General features: G+C 42.1%; 1 protein-coding gene across 1 annotated transcript in view; it reads left to right on the top strand.

Annotated features, from left to right (window-relative positions):
* Positions 1-20,409: 20,409 nt before the first annotated feature.
* LOC126212759 (protein twist-like) overlaps positions 20,410-23,169 on the top strand; it is a 281,543-nt gene continuing 278,783 nt past the window's right edge. The window contains exon 1 of the mRNA XM_049940166.1: positions 20,410-21,722. The gene's annotated coding sequence lies outside the window, so the exon portion shown is untranslated. The remainder of the gene's footprint in view (positions 21,723-23,169) is intronic.

Raw genomic sequence — 23,169 nt, 5'->3', positions numbered from 1 at the left:
GCATTTTGACCAGCTATATTGTGACATAGATGGCATAATTACCACTATTTATGTATTTGACTTCTTGGTTACAATGTAATATTTTACCTAAATTAAGAACTTTACATCTCCTGACTCCCTGCGCCAGATGGCGGTTACTGTGTTATAACAAATTCTGTTATATTTAATGTCATGTTATATGTATATTTTTCTTCTTTACTAAAATGGCTCTGTGCACTACGGGACTTAAGATCTTAGGTCATCAGTCCCCTAGAACTTAGAACTACTTAAACCTAACTAACCTAAGGACATCACACACATCCATGCCCGAGGCAGGATTCGAACCTGCGACCGTAGCAGTCCCGCGGTTCCGGACTGCAGCGCCTAGAACCGCAAGACCACCGCGGCCGGCTTCTTCTTTACTAGTCCTGGAATCTGACACCATATAATTTTACCTGTTGATTTTTATTCTTACGTGTTTTTTTAAGTTGTTTGAAAATAACACGCCAGCGTATGTTGGCAAGGTGTGCATTTCCCCCTTTCCTTTTTGCTATGCGTTTTTTAATGAACAATTTTAAAATTGAAATATTCAATTAATGATTTGCAAGTGCAGTTTGGTATTTTGTGGTAATCTCTTGCCAAATAAAGTATTGTTAAGTCTTCAGGTGAGACACGCCACCTAGAGAGCGTTCGTGTCACACTGAGGTCTGCTGTATAGGTGGATATAAACAGCGGCTTCAGTTATTGTGATCGTTTCTCAGTTTTGGTTGGTGATAATAACTTGACACCAGTGCCTATGAGTTTAATGTGTACACCACAGGTATGCTCTTTCCAACAGTTGGTTTATATTCAGGTGTGTTTGTGGTTTTTGTTTTTTATTCACTGGTCGCTATATGAAATTTTTAACTTCCAGCACTTGTAAGTAGGCTGTTTAGGTTTTTTTATTGGTAACGCCACCTCTGTATGAAAATCACTGGCTGTGCTGTGTGCAGTCTGTGGGCAGTTTGCATTGTTGACTGCCATTGTAGTGTTAGGCAGCTGGCTGTGAACAGCGCGTAGCGTTGGGCAGTTGGAGGTGAGCCGCCAGCAGTGGTGGATGTGGGGAGAGAGATGGCGGAGTTTTGTAATTTGTCTTGAACTGCTCTATATATTATGACTAATAAGGTAAATACATTGTTTGTTCTCTATTAATATCTTTCATTTGCTATCCCTATCAGTAGTTAGTGCCTTCCGTAGTTTGAATCTTTTATTTAGCTGGCAGTAGTGGCGCTCGCTGTATTGCAGTAGTTCGAGTAATGAAGATTTTTGTGAGGTAAGTGATTTGTGAAAGGTATAGTTTAATGTTACTCAGGGCCATTCTTTTGCAGGGATCTTTGATAGTCAGATTGCGTTGCGCTAAAAATATTGTGTGTCAGTTTAAGCACAGTCTTGTATAATTGTTGAAAGGGGAAGTTTCACACTGAAGATGATCACGATGTGATTGAAAATCGATTTTGCTATTAATAAACCATCAATATTACGGCCAACGCTGACCTTCCTTTTAATTTAACATATATGGTCGCTGTGCACACAGCACTCCATGGAGTCGCCAGTCAATAAATCCAATCGTTATCTTGAACAGAACTTCTGTTCTGTAGTTATGTAGAGCAACCCTTTCGTCTGTCACGACATTAATTAAATTTTCCACTGTCAAATTAATTTTTATCAAATTAAATTATTGCAGGGTCAATTACAATCAGATCGCGTTTCCTCTTTAATCCATATGCAACTGCAAAGTCGGAGTTAGGAAAGGGGGGGCTTAGAGCATCATTTCCATATGCAAATTTTAGCTGAATTTAGTGCTAAACACACTGCTAGCCCCGGAACCTCGCAAGATCTCTAGTACTGACAATGATGGTAGGCGACATTTCTCATTAATGTATCCTGTTTGGTTATTATTCAAATATACGCACATTTACACTGTCTTTTGCAACACTCGACATAGCTTTCTTAATTGTATAGTAACTTTTCTATCCAACTTCCGAAATATGATACACATGTCCGGCTCTCTGGCACGCACTAGACAGAGTGAGTATTTCATATTCACATCTAAGTAACACGATACTGACATACGTGTCTGGTCCTCCAGAACGCCTGAAATAGAGTGACTTGCGCAGCCGAAGTACTTCGTCTCCCAGGCCCGCCGCGGAGCGGTTCTAGGCGCTACAGTCTGGAACCGGGCGACCGCTACGGTCGCAGGTTCGAACCCTGCCTCGGGCATGGGTGTCTGTGCGATGTCCTTAGGTTAGTTAGGTTTAAGTAGTTCTAAGTTCTAGGGGACTGATGACCTCAGAAGTTAAGTCCCATAGTGTTCAGAGCCATTTGAACCAGGCGCTCCAAAGCTAGCCGAAACTGTCCGAAGCACTTCGGTTGCAATATCGTTACTCTTGTGTTTCTCAAAAATGTTCAAATGTGTGTGAATTCCTAAGGGACCAAACTGCTGAGGTCATCGGTCCCTAGTCTTATACACTATTTAAACTAACTTATGCTAAGAACAACACACACACCCACGCCCGAGGGAGGAATCGAACCTCCTGGGGGAGGGGCCGCGCAGTCCGTGACATGACGCCTCAAACCGCGCGGCCACTCCGCGCGGCCTGTTTCTCGATACTAGTGAAATTTAATAAACAAACACGATAGAGTCATCATACTAAAAACCGGGTTAAATACCATGAAAAGTGTATAAATAATTAATAAGAGAGGTTAGGCGTTTTGGCGCCTAGCACCCGAACTTTCCGACCAATCAGAAGCAAGTTCAGTACAATTGGCGGACTCTCCCACGAGACCGGTACATACTGTACCATCTGTCGCTTGAACCTCACCCCATTTCTGTACCATATGCTACTTCACGTGTATCAAGCTGCATCAAGGCGAGCTTCTAGCAGAGTAAAATACTGGCAGCCACAGCCAGGAATATCACACCTGAATCACGACTTCCTAGTAATCAAGCTCGTCCTCCTTGTTTCCTTGCAGGAAAAAAAAGGTTCAAATTGCTCTGAGCACTATGGGACTTAACATCTGAGGTCATCAGTCCCCTAGAGCTTACAAGGGAACCTCCCCATCGCACCCCCCCCCCCCCCCCCCTCAGATTTAGGTATAAGTTGGCACAGTGGATAGGCCTTGAAAAACTGAACACAGATCAATCGAGAAAACAGGAAGAAGTTGTGTCGAACTATGAAAAAATAAGCAAAATATACAAACTGAGTAGTCCATGCGCAAGATAGGCAACATCAAGGACCGACAGAACACAGGAGCGCTGTGGTCCCGTGGTTAGCGTGAGCAGCTGCGGAACAAGAGGTTCTTGGTTCAAGTCTTCCTTCGAGGAAAAAGTTTAATTTTTTATTTTCAGTCAATTATCAAAGTTCAGGCACTGACACATAATCAACTTCGCTCTCCAAAATTCCAGGACATGTTCAGATTTGCTTGGACATATGCAGGATTTGACGGTATACACACGGAAAAATTTGAAAACGTAAAAAACATATGTTTCGCCTTCCCCACAACGTTATCTATGTGTTCTCTCCTATTTAAGTTGCTCGTAATTGTAATTCCTAGGTATTTAGTCGAATTGACAGTTCTTAGATTTGTGCGATTTATCGTATACCCAAAACTTATCGGATTTCTTTTAGTACCCATGTGGATGACCTCGCACTGTTCTATGTTTAGTGCCAATTGCTACTTTTCGCACCATACAGAAATTCTCTCTAGATCATTTTGTAATTGGAATTGATTGTCTGATAATTTTACTAGACGGTAAATTACAGTGTCATCTGCAATCAATCTAAGGGGGCTGATCAGATCATCACCTAGATCGTTTATGTAAATCAGGAACAGCAGAGGGGCTATGACACTACCTTGCGGAACACCAAATATCACTTCTGTTCTATTCGATGGTTTACCGTCTATCACTACGAACAGTGACCTCTCTGAGAGGAAACCAGGAATCCAGTCACACAACTGAGGCGATACTCCATATGCACGCGATTTGATTAATAGTCGCTTGTGAGGAACGGTATCAAAAGCCTTCTGGAAGAATAAAGAGCTAGCTGCGTTGCACAAGAACGATATTTTCTGAATCCGCGTTGCTTATGTATGAATAAGCCATTTTCTTCAAGGTGATTCAAATGTTCGAGTACATGCTGCAAAAAAATGGTTCAAATGGCTCATACAGTATTTTATATAAAAAAAAGAGGCTCTGGGCACTATGGGGCTTAACTGATGACGTCATCAGTCCTCTAGAACTTAGAACTACGTAAACCTAACTAACCTAAAGACATCACACACATCCATGCGCGAGGCAGGATTCGAACCTGCGACCGTAACGGTCGCGCAGTACATGCTACAAAATCCTGCTGCAAATTGAGGTCAGTGATATGGGTCTGTAATTCAATGGGTTACTCCTATTTCCTTTCTTGAATATTGGTGTGACCTGTGCTACTTTCCAGTCTTTAGGAACAGACCTTTCGTAAAGTGAGCGGTTGTATATGATTGGTAAGAAAGGCGCTATTGTGTCTGCATACTCTGAAAGGAACCTGATTAGTATATCGTCTGGACCGGATGACTTGTCTTTGTTAAGTGATTTGAATTGTTTCGCAACACCTAAGATATCTACTTTCATGTTAGTCATGCTAACAGCTGTTCTGGTTTCGAGTCCTGTAATATTTACTTCATCTTCTTTCGTGAAGGAATTACGGGAAACTGTATTTAGTAACTCCGCTTTAGTGGCACCATCATCGATAACATTTCTATCGCTATCGCGCAGTGACTGTATTGACTGTTTTTTTGCCACTGGTGTACTTTACATACGACCAGAATCTCTTTGGGTTTTCTACCTAAATTTCCAACTTCCATGAAACTTAGCCAGTCTTGGGAATTTTGCGTTCTTCTTATCATTATTTGTTAAGTGATTGTTATTCTCTTATGTAGGTTACTAAATTACAGACTCGACAGTTTTTTACTACGACACTTGGTTACAGATAATTACATTTATACACCATTTTGCACATGGAGAGCCCATTTGTTTTTGCAGCTGTTGCCCTGGCTAACAATGCCATACGGTCATTTAGGTTTCGGATTAGAGCAGAACGACCACGAAAACAAAATGGCAGACGTTGTTGAGTTCGACCGTGGCCGAAAAGGAGAGACAAAGTCAGGGGATGATATTCACTGCTTGTGAACGAACTGAGGCCCGAAGATCCGCAAGAATTTCGGAAAATCGTGAGGATGGACATAGCCTGTTTCGAGGAGCTACTGTCTGTGGTAGAAGATGGCAGTAGCAAGTGTGAAACAGTCACGAGGGAGGTTGTCTCACATTCTCGAAAGTAAGAATGAAATCATATGTTTACACGTTTTGTGATCTTACAAGCCTAGAGTAAGAATAAAATACCGGTAAATGCCGTCTTATGATGCATGCTGGCTGTAACATTACGTTTCCTGGCGACTGGGGAATTTTTTACGGGACTGGCTTTAAGACACAGACTAGCACAGCCCACCATTTCATATGTTGTATATATATCACGCCCATGACTGCCAGTTTCTCTTTTCTGGCGTGCTGAAAAAATGCAAGAGATGCAGTGAAATCAAACATGAACTTTCGTAAGCTAACGCATTACGATACAAGTCGAAAATCACCGTGAAACAGTGTACGCATGTTACTAAGAAAATAACGATTGCCGAATGGCAAAAAAAAAGTTTCTTTCCGCATTTATGAAAACCTACTTACTGAAGAAAATTCGGAAAATCTGCAACACGAAAATATGAAATTAGCCACTAGCCACCTAACAATAAGCAAATAACAAGCAGAACACACTGCCCAGACAGCTGAATGGTCAGCGTGACAGACTGCCGACCGAAGAGGACCGGGTTCGATTCCCGGCCGGGTCGGAGATTGTCTCCGGTCAGGGACTGTCTGTTGTGTTGTCTTCGTCATCATTTCATCCCCATCCGGCACGCAAGTCTCCCAATGTGGCGTCGAATCTAATCAGAGCTGCACCAAGGCGGCCGGATCTGCCCCGCAAGGGGCCTCCCGGCCAATGACGCCAAACTCTCTTCAACCCACCCTCTTGTGCGCATGCGGGAGGTATCGCTGCCTAGTGCACATCCTGAGAAATCAGTACCCAGAACAACCACCTCTGGCCGTAATAACGGCCTTGATACGCCTGGGCATTGAATCAAACAGAGCTTGGATGGCGTGTACAGGTACAGCAGTCGAACATTTTCTGTATCCAGAAAGGCCGGTACAGGACCTGCAACATGCGGTCGTGCATTATCCTGCTGAAATGCAGGGTTTCGCAGGGATCGAATGAAGGTTAGAGCCACGGGTCGTAACACATCTGAAATGTAACGTCCACTGTTCAAAGTGCCGTCAATGTGAACAGGAGGTGACCGAGACGTGTAACCAATGGCACCCCATACCATCACGCCGGGTGATATGCCAGTATGGCGATGACGAATAAGCGCTTCCAAAGTGCGTTCACAGCGATGTCGCCAAACACGGATGCGAACATCGTGATGCTGTAAACAGAGCCTGCATTCGTCCGATAAAATGACTTTTTGCCATTCGTGCACCCAGGTTCGTCGTCGACTACACCATCGCAGGCGCTCCTGTCTGTGATGCAACGTCAAGGCTAACCGCAGCGACGGTCTCCAAGCTGATAGTCCGTGCTGCTGCAGACGTCGTCGAACTGTTCGTGCAGATGGTTGTTGTCTTGCAAACGTCCCCATCTGTTGACTCAGGGATCGAGACGTGGCTGCACGATCCGTTACAGCCATGCGTATAAGATGCCTGTCATCTCGACTGCTAGTGATACGAGGTCGTTGGGATCCAGCACGGCGTTCCGTATTACCCTCCTGAACCCACCGATTCCATATTCTGCTAACAGTCATTGGATCTCGACCAACGCGAGCAGCAGTGTCGCGGTACGATAAACCGCAATCGTGATAGGCTACAATCCGACCTTTATCAAAGTCGGAAACGTGATGGCATGCATTTCTCCTCCTTACACGAGGCATCACAACAACGTTTCACCAGGCAACGCCTGCCAACTGCTGTTTGTGTATGAGAAATCGGTTGGAAACTTTCCTCATGTCAGCACGTTGTAGGTGTGGCCAGCGGCGCCAACCTTGTGTGAATGCCCTGAAAAGCTAATCATTTCCATATCATAATATCTGCTTCCTGTCAGTTAAATTTCGCGTCTGTAGCACGTCACCTTCGTGCTGTAGCAATTTTAATGGCCAGTAGTGTAGAATTAACCATCCCTGTATTGACCAACCAAGCTTAACAGGCGTGTTCGGAACTCCATCTCACAAACTGACATCCGGCACCTGTACAAAAATCATGCACGTTTGCAAGCTTGCGTTCAGAATTCTGGCGGTTGCATCGGCTAATAGTTTAGCACCATTTCACATGTGCATTGGCTTATCCGGCGCGTACTTTAACCTGTTGCCATGCAATGATAAGCACTTAAGTATGTTACCCGGACAAATTTATTCTCGAAATTTCTTCACTCTATATTAACTAATTTTTGGTGGTGTGATTTTTTTGCCGTCAGTGTACTTCCGCAGGCAGCCACAAACATTTTTTCCTATGCAGCCACTGACCATCGTGTCTCCAGAGAGGGATACGTGTAATAACACTTATGGCGATCAGTTACGAAATCTATCTATCTATCTACGAGGGCAGTTCAATAAGTAATGAAACACATTTTTTTCTGAAACAGGGGTTGTTTTATTCAGCATTGAAATACACCAGGTTATTCCCCAATCTTTTAGCTACACAACACTATTTTTCAACGTAATCTCCATTCAATGCTACGGCCTTACGCCACCTTGAAATGAGGGCCTGTATGCCTGCACGGTACCATTCCACTGGTCGATGTCGGAGCCAACGTCGTACTGCATCAATAACTTCTTCATCATCCGCGTAGTGCCTCCCACGGATTGCGTCCTTCATTGGGCCAAACATATGGAAATCCGACGGTGCGAGATCGGGGCTGTAGGGTGCACGAGGAAGAACAGTCCACTGAAGTTTTGTGAGCTCCTCTCGGGTGCGAAGACTTGTGTGAGGTCTTGCGTTGTCACGAAGAAGGAGAAGTTCGTTCAGATTTTTGTGCCTACGAACACGCTGAAGTCGTTTCTTCAATTTCTGAAGAGTAGCACAATACACTTCAGAGTTGATCGTTTGACCGTGGGGAAGGACATCGAACAGAATAACCCCTTCAGCGTCCCAGAAGACTGTAACCGTGACTTTACCGGCTGAGGGTATGGCTTTAAACTTTTTCTTGGTAGGGGAGTGGGTGTGGCGCCACTCCATTGATTGCCGTTTTGTTTCAGGTTCGAAGTGATGAACCCATGTTTCATCGCCTGTAACAATCTTTGACAAGAAATTGTCACCCTCAGCCACATGACGAGCAAGCAATTCCGCACAGATGGTTCTCCTTTGCTCTTTATGGTGTTCGGTTAGACAACGAGGGACCCAGCGGGAACAAACCTTTGAATATCCCAACTGGTGAACAATTGTGACAGCACTACCGACAGAGATGTCAAGTTGAGCACTGAGTTGTTTGACGGTGATCCGTCGATCATCTCGAACGAGTGTGTTCGCACGCTCCGCCATTGCAGGAGTCACAGCTGTGCACGGCCGGCCCGCACGCGGGAGATCAGACAGTCTCGCTTGACCTTGCGGCGATGATGACACACGCTTTGCCCGACGACTCACCGTGCTTTTGTCCACTGCCAGATCACCGTAGACATTCTGCAAGCGCCTATGAATATCTGAGATGCCCTGGTTTTCCGCCAAAAGAAACTCGATCACTGCCCATTGTTTGCAACGCACATCCGTTACAGACGCCATTTTAACAGCTCCGTACAGCGCTGCCACCTGTCGGAAGTCAATGAAACTATACGAGACGAAGCGGGAATTTTTGAAAATATTCCACAAGAAATTTCCGGTTTTTTCAACCAAAACTGGCCGAGAAAAAAAATGTGTTGCATTACTTATTGAACTGCCCTCGTATATCGGAATCCCGCTCCAGCTACTGCCGGGTCTGGGTGGTGACGAGTCCTCTCCATCTGGCTCGGTCCTCCCACCACTTTTCTTCCTCCACTTGCTGCCAGGTCACGCCTCTCCTTTCTACAGATATTCTCACTCCCATTTCCCACCGTGTTCTTGGGCGCCCTGTAGGTCTTTTCCCATCCATCTTTAGTTCTGCCATAATTTTGGGAGTATCTGCCCCTGCATCCTCTTAACATGCCCATACCATCTTAATCTCTTTCTTTCAATTTCTTCTCTCATACTTTTTTATTTGAGGTCCTTTCTAATCTCTACATTCCTTACTCTGTCCATTCTTGTTTTTCCCTTAACTGCTCTGAGAAATTTCATTTCCCCTGCTTCCAGTCTGCTCCAGTCCCTTTCTGTCACTGTCCATGTTTCTCAACCATAGGTGACAATACGGATGTAATAATTCTTATACATAAGGAGTTTTGCTGTTTCTGAAACTTCATTGTTCCAAATCAGATGTTTTATTGTTTGGTAGAAATTGCCTCCTGTAACCTCCTATTAATTTCGTTAGTTATTCTTCCATCCCTAGATATTTCACTCCCTAAATAAGTGAAACTTTCTACCGCTTTGAGGGGTTCTCCATTCAAGGTAATATTTCCGTTGATTCCTTTCTCCCTTCCAAATACCATTACTTCACTCTTATCTTTATTTATTTTTAATCCATACCTTTTCATTATTTCCTTCCACGCATCAAGCTGTAACTGTACATCTACCTCTTTATCACCCCATATTACCATATCATCTGCAAAAATTTACGAAATAATAAAGTATAATAAAGCATGAGATCGCTGAGAAGACAGGTCTACAAATATCGTATGAAAAGACAGAACTGATGATACAGGACAAAACAGACCCAACACAGACATTGCAAACTAAATATGGAATAATTAAGAGAGTTCATAAATTTAAGTATCTAGGGGAATGGATTACATCGACAGGGTTACCAAATGTTTCACTACAGGAAAGAGCAATAAAGATGGAAACGGCGTACCAGCTATGCCGAAATGTATACAATAAAAAGTCGATCTCCATCAATGCCAAGCTCAGGCACTACAATGCGGTAATAAAACCAGGAAGCTTGTATGCGATTGAATGCATCCCACTGAACAGAAAACGTCTGTTGGAGAAATTGGAAATAAAAGAGAGAAAAATACTGAGAAAGATCTTAGGACCTAAAAAGGATGGACAAGATTATAAATTGCGATCCAATAAAGAGTTATACGAGAAAATTGAAAAACTGACAACATCCTTTAAAAAGAGAAGACTGAGTTTCTATAGGCATGTCAAAAGAATGGGACCAGAAAGAACGGCAAAGAAAATCCTGGAATACATGGAAAGCAGAAAGACACAAATTAACTGGCTGAAAGAAGTAAAAGAAGACATTGCAGAAATGAACATTATACCAGAGACAGTTTACAACAGAATGGAATATAGGAATGCCATCAACAAAATACAGGGATTCAAAGACCGAACGCAATCAAAGAAGACGGGAACAACCTGGTCGCAAGAACGTAAAGAAGCCCACTCAGAAAAAATGAAGAAGTACTGGGAAGAACGCAAGAAAAAGCACAAGAAATGACTGATGCTTAGCGTAGTCCAAAGTTGACTGTAACGAATAATAATAATAATAATAATAATAAAGTTTACGTACTTTTTTCCATGTGTCTCGTTCTCATTTGAGTGCACCTTGTAATTACGCGTGAGAAAGCGCCTAGAATGAAATCTCTGTGTCTTACCTCGAAAAGCTGCAGATGATTTTGGTGTCAAATACGTAGATCTATAGCAGAGGCATTGATACATCGGAGTTACGTTTTTTTATATAGATAACGAAATAGATTGCTTTCTGTTCCAAGTGAAATAGCTCATGCTGAGAACTGAGACAACTTTCAACTTGGATATTTTGAAGATTTTTTTTTCAGTATATGCGCTAAGAGATGCTTTTCCAAACATCATAGCATTGGGAATATGTGAAGGGATGATTTCAATAGTGGTACAAGTCCATTACCTCCACTTCTCTGCCTATAATGCTTCTGAAATTAATGAAAGAAAGGTTCATCTCTAGCAACAAGCCATATGCTTGAATATTTCTGGTATCTCAACTGCAAATTTTTCAGCGCTCATTTAACTTTAGGGCACTGTATCTCAAAATGAACAAAAATGGACTTGTACCACTATTGAAATAAGCCCTCCATGTATAGCAATGCCAATGACCGCAACAGCTTGCGAACACAATTCACTCTTATTAAAGATGTTAAATAACTATTTAACGTCAACCATTAGTGAAAGCAATCAAACCTGGCTACCTTTTCGAATGAGCAGGAAATCGCTGCTTAAGTTCATTTCAGTAACATAATCATTGAGTTTTCTTCGTTCAAAGTAAGGAAATTAAAAGTAGGCTAAAATTACAATAAAACACAGCATCTGGAATGGGATTCTTTTATCAACTAGTAATTATAGCCTTTTTTCTCATTTACTGATCAACAACTTATGACATTCAAATAAAATTTGTTCTGTACCTTGTAACAGGACATCCTCTTCTAGCGATATTTTTCCTCAACAGTAGCTGTCGATACCAGTATTATTTCTCGAGTTTTGGACAGGTCAGTATTGTCTCAGTTGCTTTTCTGAAAACTTTCATATAATTTTATACACACTATATTACACTGCTGGAAATTGAAATAATAACACCGTGAATTCATTGTCCCAGGAAGGGGAAACTTTATTGACACATTCCTGGGGTCAGATACATCACATGATCACACTGACAGAACCACAGGCACATAGACACAGGCAACAGAGCATGCACAATGTCGGCACTAGTACAGTGTATATCCACCTTTCGCAGCAATGCAGGCTGCTATTCTCCCATGGAGGCGATCGTAGAGATGCTGGATGTAGTCCTGTGGAACGGCTTGCCATGCCATTTCCACCTGGCGCCTCAGTTGGACCAGCGTTCGTGCCGGACGTGCAGACCGCGTGAGACGACGCTTCATCCAGTCCCAAACATGCTCAATGGGGGACAGATCCGGAGATCTTGCTGGCCAGGGTAGTTGACTTACACCTTCTAGAGCACGTTGGGTGGCACGGGATACATGCGGACGTGCATTGTCCTGTTGGAACAGCAAGTTCCCTTGCCGGTCTAGGAATGGTAGAACGATGGGTTCGATGACGGTTTGGATGTACCGTGCACTATTCAGTGTCCCCTCGACGATCACCAGTGGTGTACGGCCAGTGTAGGAGATCGCTCCCCACACCATGATGCCGGGTGTTGGCCCTGTGTGCCTCGGTCGTATGCAGTCCTGATTGTGGCGCTCACCTGCACGGCGCCAAACACGCATACGACCATCATTGGCACCAAGGCAGAAGCGACTCTCATCGCTGAAGACGACACGTCTCCATTCGTCCCTCCATTCACGCCTGTCGCGACACCACTGGAGGCGGGCTGCACGATGTTGGGGCGTGAGCGGAAGACGGCCTAACGGTGTGCGGGACCGTAGCCCAGCTTCGTGGAGACGGTTGCGAATGGTCCTCGCCGATACCCCAGGAGCAACAGTGTCCCTAATTTGCTGGGAAGTGGCGGTGCGGTCCCCTACGGCACTGCGTAGGATCCTACGGTCTTGGCGTGCATCCGTGCGTCGCTGCGGTCCGGTCCCAGGTCGACGGGCACGTGCACCTTCCGCCGACCACTGGCGACAACATCGATGTACTGTGGCGACCTCACGCCCCACGTGTTGAGCAATTCGGCGGTACGTCCACCAGGTCTCCCGCATGCCCACTATACGCCCTCGCTCAAAGTCCGTCAACTGCACATACGGTTCACGTCCACGCTGTCGCGGCATGCTACCAGTGTTAAAGACTGCGATGGAGCTCCGTATGCCACGGCAAACTGGCTGACACTGACGGCGGCGGTGCACAAATGCTGCGCAGCTAGCGCCATTCGACGGCCAACACCGCGGTTCCTGGTGTGTCCGCTGTGCCGTGCGTGTGATCATTGCTTGTACAGCCCTCTCGCAGTGTCCGGAGCAAGTATGGTGGGTCTGACACACCGGTGTCAATGTGTTTTTTCCATTTCCAGGAGTGTATATTTCAAGGTAAAATTTATGAAGAGAAATTGCTGTATAAAATACTTTAGTTTTGATTATAAAATCGATAAGCACTAGTTCCGAATGAACAGTGACATTTATTGTTTTAGAAACATTTGAAATTACGAATTATTTGCACACCTAAAATTTCTATTATTAATTACGTAATCCTGTACCGTTTACTATATTAATTTCTGGATTCATTTACGAAATAATAATCGAAATGAATAATGTAACGAAAACTAGCAGGAATTCACTTGTTAAGAAAAATTGTAAAGTCTTTGGAATATTGTTATTTCTGCAGAGAGTGTGAGTCGTAAGCTTGCCTCTGATGTGATAGGACGTATTTTTTGCACACAACGTAACTTCAGCTTTGTGAATGTCAAAAGTCAAATTTCTGTATGATATACTAAAATGTGAGAAAATCAATGGAAAATATATTTACGTAAAAGAAACATCTGCAACAACAATGTTTATTTAGTTCAAACCAATCGTGAAGACCTGATGTTAGATTTTCAGTTTCAATAATGAGACCCCTAGACAAGAAGAACTGGAGCCATCTCAACATGGCTTGAAAGTTCATTGTTATCTTCGCTCCTCTCAAATCTTCATAAAAGACTTTAGCTTATTAATTACTTGGACTGAGCATTTTTTAATGTGGACAATAAATGGAAAAAGGAAGGAGGGGGGAAATTACAACCTCTAATTCGCCCCCATTCCCACCATTATCAGCCGCTGGATGAGTATAGTTTGAGTAATTTATTCTCCGTTTAGTAAAAGCTAGTTTTTCACACATCTCAGTTTTTACGACATCATATTTCCTGAGCTGTGTGTCGTACAGTGATACAATTTCGCGAGTACATTTGATGGTAGGGGCCTACATATGGATGAATTGTTCAAAATATATGGAGAGTGAAGTTGGCGGTAAAGAGGTAATAAATCAAAAACGTCGCGCTTGATACTCCTTTTTACTGCGCTGAGAGCGAAAATAGGGCAAGCGATACATTTTTTTCCTATAGGGTATTAATTTGTGGGTAGTATCAGTGAGAAAAAGTTTCGAAAATGTTTGAAAGCATGTGTAACGTTTATTGTAAGTCGATAAGAGGCGTCATTTTCACACACTGCATGAATACTGTCTGTGTTAAATTGCGGGCCGCGAGTTAACGATACCTAAGGACATACACACAGCTTAAACCATAAATGTAAGCTTTTAGAGGAACTCTTTCATATTTAAAAATTTTTGCAAAATGGAGAAACTTAATGAATCAGTTCTCAAACGTGTAAAATATCATCTTGTAATATAACCTTACGTAACTTACTTGAAAATCACTTAAAGCTGTATGCTACTTTTTTTTTTTACATTTTTCAAAGAAATGTTTGCATGTTTCTCGTTCTGCCCAACCCACGAGGATGAATAAGATAAGGCATATTTTGCGAAATTATTGCATTAACGTTGTACTCATTAGGAATACCATCTTAAAACTGACATAAAGCTCTTTGATGAACAGTTTAGACTAAAGAGTATGGAATCTTAAAAAATCGTTAACAATAAGAAAATATTTTTTAAATTTTGTTACTGCGATAGGCCATATGAGGTTCACGTTCCAATTTCAGTTCCTCTTTCTTTGTTCTTTTCTTTTCTTGAAGTGTGCTTTCATCTGTTCACTATGCTTCTTCTTTCTATCTTCAGACCGGTATGTACTAATCTTTATAGCTACCCTACCTTGTAATACATCCATGTTTTCCGAAAGGCTTACAGTTGTTTATATCTTCTGCTTTTACTCGTATATTGTTTACTTCTAAATTCTTTTTTACTTCGTTGACCCAGCTCGTTGTGCACTTCATATCCCACAAATAGTTGAAAATCTTATTCGTTAATCTACTGTCTTTCATTCGAAATAAATTTCCAAAAAACATGAGTCATCTTTTTTCTAATTACGTTTGAAATATTTTCCATATTTTGGTACCTTTAAGCATTACTTCGTAATTTCCAACCTTCTGCTGCTTCTTGTGGTCCTAATAATTTCGCCGGCCGCGGTGGCCGTGCGGTTCTGGCGCTGCAGTCCGGAACCGCGGGGCTGCTACGGTCGCAGGTTCGAGTCCTGCCTCGGGCATGGGTGTGTGTGATGTCCTTAGGTTAGTTAGGTTTAAGTAGTTCTAAGTTCTAGGGGACTTATGACCTAAGATGTTGAGTCCCATAGTGCTCAGAGCCATTTTTAATAATTTCCTTATAATTCGCCTTTCTAGTATTTCTAATTTGTCTAAATTATAGTTTAATAGTAGGCATTCGCTTGCATGTAGGCATTTTGGCTTCACTAATGTGTAATAATGTATTATTTTTGCAGTTTTGGGCAGGCACTTCTTATTATAGAGGTCTTTGGCCATACCATACGCTCTCCCCATTTTATGCAACCTATCCTCTAATGCAGATTTTTCAAAACATTTTTTTGGAATACCTCCCCTAGATATTTGAATTTTTTTACCCTATCTACTTGGCCAATATCTGTTTCCAGGAATTTTGGAGCATCCTTAACATTTGTTAAAAATTTTGCTTTTTACTGCAGAAATTCTTAAACCAGTCCTGCTGGCTATTTCTTGAGGAGATTCGCTCGTGCCACATTTTCGGAAAGTATAGCAAAATCTTCTGCAAGACAGTTGATTTCGATCTTTTTGCTTCCTCTTCCTTAGCTTATAGGCGAGATGTTGAGTTCAATAAGTTTTTCGTTCCAAATTCTTGCCGTTTTCTCCAGGGGACTGTTAAAAAGAATTGGGGATACGCCGTCACCTTGTCGTAGGCCTGCTTTTATTTTGAAAGACTGAAATTTCTCCCATAAATTTTATTTTATAGACCGTATCTTGAAGTGTTTCAGGGCAGCTTTTATCAGTTCAAACTTTACGCCAAATCAAAAACTTACTGCCAGATTAAAACTGTGTTTCTGACCGAAACTCGAACTCAGAATCCTTCTAAAATATTTTAATATTATTTTGAAAAATGTAGAATTCTCTTTCATCCTTAATACCAAGTTACTGTTACTGTTATTGCTATTTTTTTTTTGATCCCATCCCTCGTGCATCCGACCTATTTTCAGGATTGCAAATAAAAAACGTAGGATGCCTAGCAATAAATCCTATAACCCTGTCATGCCCAACCAGACAACTGTCTTTGTCAAATCTGTGCGGTAAGCTATTTCTTTCTGCTAGTTGACAGTTTAATCATCTGGCCATGTGACGTTTTATCGTCAGACTAGAGAATCTGCTCTCTATTGATTACAGGTACGCTACCAGCTCGTCCTCTTGACCAGCAGTCAACACATTTGTAAATTTTCCGTTTTATTTGTCAACTCTGTAGTCACGATTATTCTTAGCTTAGTGAACGTACCATTTCAACGTTCGTTTCACTCCTTAGTTGCTTTTAAAATTTCCATTTCAGAAAATAAAATGTTTGATACTGCCATTTCCATTTATTTAGTATCCCATTGTATCTATCAGTCTTTCTAAGGCATGTTTACACCACCTGTAAAAAATCGGGAAAAAAGAAATATATATTGCTTGAAATTTACTTGCACAAAAAGTGACAGGGCAGAGCTACCATTCTGCCTCGTACCGTTCGTCACCAAGAGCGTATTTTTTAACAACTTTTATGGAGCATATACAGGGTGTTACAAAAAGGTACGGCCAAACTTTCAGGAAACATTCCCCACACACAAAGAAAGAAAATATGTTACGTGGACATGTGTCCGGAAACGCTTGATTTCCATGTTAGAGCTCATTTTATTACTTCTCTTCAAATCGCATTAATCATGGAATGGAAACACACAGCAACAGAAGGTACCAGCGTGTCTTCAAACAATTTGTTACAGGAAATGTTCAAAATGTCCTCCGTTAGCGAGGCAACATGCATCCACCCTCCGTCGCACGGAATCCCTGATGCGCTGATGCAGCCCTGGAGCATGGCGTATTGTATTTAATGATATTCTCTTAAAATTGAATCGAGCTTCACGCTGGGTGCCATTTTAATGAAATTCCTGGAATGAATGATTTGAAATTTCGTAGAAATAAAAAAAGGGAATAATAATTTTATTTCTTGCTTAAAAGTTAATTTGCCTTAGTGCGAACTTTGTTGTAGAACCACTCTCTTCATTACGTGTGGTAATAAAAAAAAAACAAATTTTACTTTCTTAAGGATTACGTACATTTAAAGGAAATTATTACGTGCACTCATATTAATTGGATAGTACTATCTGGATAAGAACTGAGTCTCTTAAATCATTCGGCCTTGGCATACACTTTCCAGAATGCAGTGGGTTTTTCTTTTTGTGAAATATTTTTACTGACTTTTATCCCGGCACTAGCCATAGAACACAAGAATATTTTAATTAACAGAAAATGTCTTAATTATTGCCAAGCCGGCATTTATCACTGATCAAACCTACTACATTACGCATGTGATTTATAGATGACGTAGGCATGCTCATTTACATAAATAATTCACACTTTTAATGAATACTAATATATTTAGCCCAAACAACAAGTCAACTCACATTAATTCGTACGCTTTGATTAAAGGTGGCAAAGTCCCGACAGATACAAAAGAAGTACATCTTAACTCTGCTGGATAACCACGATGCATACACAACCTTTAGTGCCCACAATGCGGGTTAATGAATCAGGCGCGTCTAATGGGCGCGAGCGTAGCTGCACATCGCGTCTGCTAGAGCGATCAAGGATTAACACTTCCTCACTTCTTCCTCACTTCAGCTGCTCTGTCCACAACTGACCCTTCCTCACTCTAGCGGCTCTGTCCACACACTGACCCTTCCTCACTCTAGCGGCTCTGTCCACACAACTAGCTGCTCTGTCCACAACTGACCCTTCCTCACTCTAGCGGCTCTGTCTACACAACGACAGAGAGTCTCCACATGCCAAAGATAAACAACGGCACGACTATTACGATTATTAACATTTCTTTGTAAATCGATTTCTAGCAAATATCGCTGATACCGCAAATACTGACACTTTTACATTCACATAATAAATATAGAAATTTCCTATCCTAATACAGAGAAATGTTACAAAAAAATATAATAAAAATAACAAACATATTTCATACCACATTCAGTAATATTAAGATATATATATATATATATATATATATATATATATATATATATATATATATATATATATATAACTTGCCCAGATCGGCGTATATGTTACAAATAAATTGTGAAAATGCCAGGGAACGTTACATGTATCACAGCCGTCCACAATACGAGCACGAAGAGTCTCTACATTTGGTACCGGGGTTGCGTAGACAAGAGGTTTCAAATGCCCCCATAAATGAAAGTCAAGAGGGTTGAGGTCAGGAGAGCGTGGAGGCCACGGAATTGGTCCGCCTCTACCAATCCGTCGGTCACCGTATCTGTTGTTGAGAAGCGTACGAACACTTCGAGTGAAATGTGCAGGAGCTCCATCGTGCACGAACCACATTTTGTGTCGTACTTGTAAAGGCACTCGTTCTAGCAGCACAGGTAGAGTATTCCGTATGAAATCGTGATAACGTGGTCCATTGAGCGTAGGTGGAAGAACGTGGGGCCCAATCGAGACATCACCAACAATGCTTGCCCAAACGTTCACAGAAAATCTGTATTGATGACGTGATTGCACAATTGCGTGCGGATTCTCGTCAGCCCACACATGTTGATTGTGAAAATTTACAATTTGATCACGTTGGAATGACGAAACTAAAATGAGCTCTAACATGGAAATCAAGCGTTTCCGGACACATGTCCACATAACATCTTTCCTTTATTTGTGTGTGAGGAATGTTTCCTGAAAGTTTGGCCGTACCTTTTTGTAAAACCCTGTATAACTGACAGATTTAAAAGTACTATATAGCTAACGTACAACAATGGGATGCACTATACGATTATATGTCATTTAAGCGCATACATTTAACAATTAAAGGTTTATCCCGCGTTGAAATTCACCAAAAGTTACAAAAACACTACTTGAAACGAACAAAAACCGTTCACTTTCACGTCGCACTACAGAACAAGTTAAAATAGCTGTCGTATCTTTCCTTCCATTCACAGGCATGTCACTACAATATTTTGCAGCATTCTCCTCTGCACAAAACAGCACAATCCCGCTGTGCCATTCACAGACATGTCACTACGATATTTTTTAGCATTCTCCAATGCACGAAACAGCACAATCCCGCTGTGCCATGCCATTCCGTTTTGCCTCGAGTGCCCTTAACAGTTATCGAATGTATTACGACAGCGTTGTAAATGCTCCCGGAAACCGTTACATAAGCAAACTGCGACTGGGACTGTGCACCGTCTTGTAATATAGATTATACATTATACTACAATCAGTTTACAGCAGCTGCCATAAAGAATCACATATAGATTTTGTTTTGTGCAACATTTTGAATCAATATAGATTCTTTAAATAACATTTCTGAATAATGCTTCATTTTTATTCAACCTAAATTAATTTGGCAGTTCTTGTAGGGGCACAGTACCGCTTCCGTCTCTGAATGACAGGTTAGTGTATATGTTGTTAGAGTACAGTAAAAGATGAAGTGGGTATCAGCAATTTTCCTTAACTGCTTACTATAACCCAGAATTTCCTTATGGGTGAAACAAAAATAAATAAACAGTGTCTTGAATAAGGAGAAAATTCTATGCAGGATTTTTTTTTTTTGCGAGCACTGAAAGAAGATTGTTTAATTCCATACAATTTGTGCATTAATTTCCGACTTCGGCACGTCCGCAGGCCCCGGTTAAGAGACGCCAGAGATTATTTCTGGACTGCGAAACCGTTAGTAAAAAAACAGAAGACGGTTCGCACTTCTGGTGAATGGAGCGCTAGGAGTTGAAAGAGACTCATCGCCGCGGCGGAGGGGGAGGAGCTAAGAAAAAAACGAAAGAGCGTTACGCGACTGTTTGGTTGAGAACGAACGGACGCTTGCCTCCCGCGACGATATGAGCCGATGTCTCCGCAGAGCACGGTGGTGGGGGAAGCGGCGAGCTGTATGGCCGACTGGCGCCTCCGCCGGGGAGTGGTGGGGGCAGCGACCGGCCAATAGCAGACGAGCGACGCGGGCCCGCTCTCGTTGCGGGCGGTTGAATGGGGCAGCGCGGAAGCTGCGAGACGCGCGCGAGATGGGGCAATTCCGATGCTCTGGCGCGGGTGGGGGCAGAGGGGAGGGTGTAGGGGATGGAGGCAGGCGTTCGAGACGTCATTGCCGTCAAAAGCCCAGGCAGTGCGGGAAAACCGGCCCAGTTTCGCTGCCGATGACTCTTCCAATCTCGCGAGTTTCTTCGGCAAATTGAACACGACGCTTCGACAATGTGACCACGCGTTTGGCGCGGAAAATTTGTTATTATTATTTTTTTTAATTTTCCTTTGCTCTTTATTAAACGTTCTTCTCATAATACCCTCCCTGCTTCGTCGATTAGCTGTTTTTCGTTTTGCGGACTGCAAAGCAATTCAATTTTTTAATTTTTTTTTGTCAGTGTATATTTTCTTTAGTGCTTATTTTGCGCGGAGCTCAAGTGTAACTGTGTACAGAGATGTGTTTTGCTGGATGCCGTGTTCGATCCCTTCACTAGACTGTCTCTGAAACTGAACATCTGGTCAAACTATTACGACCCCAGTTGTACCTCCAGGTCAAAGAAAGTGTGATGCGAAGGCAACTGTGGTGCTTCGAGAATTATTACAGGGTGATCTTCAAGATGCAACGTAACACCTAGCGTGTGAAGGAACATTGCTCAGTGTGTAAATAGTCTGACATATTCGTGTGTTCCTCAGAGCTACGAGCATCAGCTGTGTGGTTAATAATTCTCTGGACCTGTTTTTCCATTACAATCTGTTGAGCGAATCTTCCAGCGTAGTTCAGCAAAACGCAAGGACTTCAGCATACTCTGGTGAAACGGATCTTTCTGGGTTACGTGCGTGATTTGCTTCCACGGAGGACATCTGTACCGATTTCTAGAGAACGTGCTGTGTTTCTAGAAGGCTGTGACTTACCTAGATATCTATATTTTGCTCTGAACTGTTGACACAACTGCTACGCTACAGTAACAGAATTTTTTTTTGAGGGACAATGAGGACCTGCCAACTAATTGTTCGAAAAAAGTGTCTTTTTTATATTTCCAGCTTTGCGTAGGTTTTCGACGTTTTTTCTCTTCGCCAAGAAGACAGTCAAAGCAAAAAATAATTGTAGTGTATTGTCACGCTAAAGTGTTAACCCTTGACAGTTAGCACAAGTAAAAAGTTTGAATATTTAGTGACCGAACATTGACGCCGATAGTTGATGTTGGTCTGTGAAAATCAACGATCTACATCCGTCGTCTACTGCTCGAACAGTAGCTGATTTTGATGTCTACCTCCTGTTAAGAAAAAGATATTTCAGCTCCGTCACGGAGGACAATACTTTTGCGGTGACACCATTGTTGGAGGAAGGCGACGTGAAGAATCGAGAAATCCCTTGGAAGCGGCTAAAAGACAAAGAACACAGATTTGGCAACTGCAGACAGAAGACAATTTTTTTGGTAAGTAAGAGAAAAGATTATATATTTTGTATTTATTTATTTTTTTTTTTAATTTTTGTTTTGAGTCGTCAGTCTTCTGGCTGGTTACTCTTGTGCCAACCTCTTCATCCCACAGTAGCGTTGGTACCCTATGTCTTCAGTTATTTTTCGGATGTATTCCAGTCTTTCTCTTCTCCGCCAGTTTTTACCTTCGGCACCTCCCTCTACTACCATGGAAGTTATTTCCTGATATCTTAACATATTTTACCTTATCACTATGTCGCTTCGTCTTGTCCATGTCTTCTAACCGTCCGTTTCTTCGCCGATTTTGCGGAGAACCTCCTAATTTCTTGCAAGTCCGCCTAATTGTCGATATCTTTCTGTAGCAGCGCGTGTCAAACTCCTCATGTTCTCTTCTACTCCAGTTTCTGGTTTTCCCACAATCCTTGATTAACTACCATACAGTTGTCCTCCAAATATGCTATAAGAAGTATCTTCCTCAGATTAAGGCCGATGTTGACTGTGCCAGTCCACTTTATGTGTCCTTCTTGGTTCTTATGTAGTGTGTTACTTTGCTGCTAAAGAAGTAGAATCCCTCCATTCGTCCACTTCAACGTTTCCAATTTTGATGTTATGTCCATCGCTAATCTCGTTCTGCCACTCCTCATTAGTTTGTACTTTCTTCGCTTTACTCTCATTCCATTTTCTGTGCACATTAGACACTTTATTGCGTTCAACACGTCCGGTGATTCTCTTTCACTTTCGGTGATGATAGTAATGATATCGTTTCACCCTGAATTTTAATTCCACTCTTGAACATTTCTTTTGTTTCTGTCATCGCTTTTTCAGTGTACAGACACAGTCTCTTACACCCTTCGTTCTTGATCTTGCACACTTAATGTTCCCTCTTGCTTTTTGTACGCATTGTGTATTTCTTGCTTTCCGTACACCTTTATCCTAATTTCCTCAAAATTACGATCATCACCGGTTTACTCTGTCTAACGCTTTTTCTACCTTTACAAATCCTATGAACGAGTCTTGATTTCCCTGTGAAGTCTTGCTTCCGATATCAGTCGCAAATTCAGAACTGCATGTCTGGTGCCCTTAATTTTCCGAAAGCCAAACATCGTCATATAACCTATCCTCACTTTTCCTGTCCTCTGAATATCATTTTTGTCAGAAACACGGACGCATGAGTCTTTAGGCTGATTGTGCGATAGTTCTGTGTTTTTGCGGTTTTTGATACTCTTTCGCTTCATCAGTAACGTGGTTACAATGCTAGACATTATCATTGTTCTGCATCTACGTATTTAATGCGCTTTTGACTGTAAAGTGCGTGAAGGAGGGAAGTTCGCACCAATTTTTTTTATAGCTTTAGTCCTATTCCAGACAAATGTTAGCATATACATCTACGTACCTAATGCGCTTTTGAGTGTAAAGTACGTGGAGGAGGGAACTTGGCAACAAT

This window comes from Schistocerca nitens, chromosome 11 (assembly GCF_023898315.1).
Source record: "Schistocerca nitens isolate TAMUIC-IGC-003100 chromosome 11, iqSchNite1.1, whole genome shotgun sequence".
In the NCBI taxonomy this organism is placed as follows: Eukaryota; Metazoa; Arthropoda; class Insecta; order Orthoptera; family Acrididae; genus Schistocerca; species Schistocerca nitens.
This window is presented reverse-complemented; position numbering and strand designations above follow the sequence as displayed.